The 2,849-nt window shown below is 50.4% G+C and overlaps 1 long non-coding RNA gene across 1 annotated transcript in view; it reads right to left on the bottom strand.

Annotated features, from left to right (window-relative positions):
• LOC107147715 overlaps nt 1-1,445 on the bottom strand; it is a 36,675-nt gene extending 35,230 nt beyond the window's left edge. Inside the window, exon 1 of the long non-coding RNA XR_001504191.2 lies at nt 326-1,445. This is a non-coding gene — a long non-coding RNA (uncharacterized LOC107147715). The remainder of the gene's footprint in view (nt 1-325) is intronic.
• Between the last annotated feature and the right edge of the window lie 1,404 nt (nt 1,446-2,849).

Raw genomic sequence — 2,849 nt, 5'->3', positions numbered from 1 at the left:
CGCTCCTGCGCGGCTTCCAGGACCACCTGGCACCACCGCGGAGCTCAGGACCGGCCCCGGTTCCCTGGCTCCCGCACGCAGGCGTTCGTTTCTTACGCATTTATTGAACACCTACTATGTGCTGGGGCCTCACCATGATTTCATGCCGAGAAATGGCAAACAGTTGGCGCCCAAAAACTCTTTAAAACGAGGGGGAGAGGGGTCTTACACGGCGGGTCAGCTGCTGAAATGGGGTCCTGTTGGCTCTCAGTGCCATGCTAGTCCGGCTGCTGTAGAAAGCTTCCCGGGTGAAACCTTTCCATCCATGGTTTGTGGGGCCCCCTACCTGATCCGTGTTGCTACTTGACTCTTAAGCCTCCTCTCACCCTGCCTTCCTCCAGCTCCAGGAGCACCTTTCTGTTCATCGGACACTCAGGGCTTGAGCAGCCTCAGGACATTGCACGTCTGTCCCTCTGTAGGACGCCTTTGCCCAGCTTTTCACGTGTCTGGCGCCTCCTCCTTGTACATATATCCCCTCATTGGAGAGGCCTTCCCTGACCACCTTTCTAAATTGGCCCTCGACTTCTTAATTTTCTTCAAAGCATTTGTCACTATCCACTCAACCAATACTGCTGAGTTCCTGCTCCCGTTTTTTCACGTGCAGTTAACAAACAGACAAAACCCTACCCCATGGGTAGGGGTTGCAGGAAGAGAGACCCGACAACAGATCAACAGCAAATTAGCAAACGAAGTAGCACAGGAAAGGTGAGAAGTTCTTTAATGGGAAAAGTGCCAGGTGAGAAGGCTTGCGGGTGGAGTTGGTGCAATTTTCATTGAAGCGGTCAGTTCAGGCCCTTGAGCTGATGGAGTAGTCTAATCGGGTGGCCGGATCGGGTGACACTGAGAGGTGCCATTTCAGCCCCGCAGACGAACGGGAAGAGCATTCCTGGGAGAGGAACCAACCGGTGCAAAAAAGCGCAAGACTGCGGAAGGAACAGCGAGAGAGCCAACTTTGGCTTTTCCCGATTTGCTCACTTCTTCAGGGGTGGCCCCTCCGGAACGTCAGTTCTGGGGCTGTAGCTCTGCCTGTCCGCTGCAGTGACCCTGGCCCTTCAGCTGCGCTTGGCACAGAGTATGAACACGTGTTGGATGAGTGCGTGAACTGAAGGATGGAGAGAAGCCTGGGACCCTCGGGTCCCGATCCGATTACCCGAGGTCCAGGGAGCCATCTGTCCCAGAGCCGTGCGGAGACCCCGGCAATGCCAGATACCTCACTTTAGTCCTTGTCACCGTGGCACACGTCCCGCGGTAGCGCCACTGATGCGGGCGCCGCCCGGGCGTCGCGTCGGGGGAATTCCGATGGAGCGGGAGTCCCTAGGGCAGCTCTGCAGGCGCCCCGCCCCGGTCGGGCCGGGTCGCCGGCAAAACCTGGAGCCGCAGCGCCTGCCCAATACTGCTCGGACCGGCGGGGAGCGCACTGGGCATGCTCGGAGCCGGGCGGGGCTGAGCTCCGGGAAGGAGGAGCCCTCTGGAGGGCCAGCGACGCCCCACAGAGCTCCACCTGGCCTTTGGTGGCTCGCCCTTCCGCCTTCTCCCGGGAGCGGCTGGGGAAGTTCCCCCCGCCCCCCAAAGTGCAGTGGGAAAACAATTCCGAGTTAGCAGAAGGCATTGTACTCTCTCCATCTCTAGCTGCTGTGGATCTGAGGCGAGCACCTTTCCCTCTCTGTGTTCAAGTAATACGGATTCCCACGCTTTCATATGGGTGGAGTGTGAGGAATTGAATTAACACGAATTTGGTCCACTTTAAAAGTTTTTGTTTTCTTTTGGTGCTGGGGATTGAACCTAGGGCCTTGCACATGGTTTAGCACTCAGCTGTGAACTTTGCTACAGACCCCCGCTCCCCAAATCTCATTCTCAGTTATTCTTCATCCTCAGACCAAGTTGACAGCGGTCGAGATGCGAAAACCCGAGGTGAAGGGACATGGGAGTTCCTGGAGTTATCCCAATTTGCAATCCACTAGACTGAAACCATCTTTATTTTCTTTTAACATTGCTTACCATAAGCAGTGTTCTCAAATTCGAGCTAGAAATATCCGTATACCTAAATGAAAAGACCTATTTTTTTCTTAATCACGCATTTCAAATCACCATAACAGGAACCAAATGAAAGGATATTTCCCAAACTGGAAATAAGTGCTCAACAATAGAGGCATGACTATCAGGTTAGGGTATATTGGTTGAAATAATAACTTTTACACTGAGAACATGCCGTGCCAGGAAGACTTCGGGAATGTGATAAGTGAAGAAGCTGAGAGGCAAGTGGGTAAAGATGACGTAGCCCCATCACCAAGTTCAGAAAGAAATAGAGAAAAGTGTCAAGTCTGATTTTTTTTTTTTTTTGTAGTAGGGTTATTTTTTTCAAGTTTATCTAAGCAAAGAGCTTAGATAACAGAGTTGATTCATGCTGTAATGTTGTTTTTGCAATAATAAAAACATAAGACCAAATTACAATTTTTTTTTGTTTTGTTAAGTCTAATAGTAACCATGACTCTGATCAAGTTCAAGTGTGGCCAGTATTCTCTCTTCAAGTTTTCCCATCCTCACAGTGGACATTTTTTTCAGCTCAGTTTTAATGAAGGGAAATCTCAGCCCTGTTTATAGCTGGGAACAGACAGGGTCAGGATTTGAATGCAAGTTAGTTTGATTTCAAAACCAGGGTGTCAGGTTTCAGGGCCCTCTGCCTCTATGTGTGGCAGCTTACTGTGTTTTGATAAGAGGAGCCACAGAGCATTTTATTTTGGATTTTTTTTTTTTTTTGCCTTATTTTCTTTATCCTTTGATGTGTTCATAGATTACATATTACCTTTAAA

This window comes from Marmota marmota, unplaced genomic scaffold (genome assembly GCF_001458135.2).
Source record: "Marmota marmota marmota unplaced genomic scaffold, marMar, whole genome shotgun sequence".
Taxonomy (NCBI): domain Eukaryota; kingdom Metazoa; phylum Chordata; class Mammalia; order Rodentia; family Sciuridae; genus Marmota; species Marmota marmota.
Note: the sequence above shows the minus strand (reverse complement) of the source record. Positions and strands in the feature narration are given on the sequence as shown.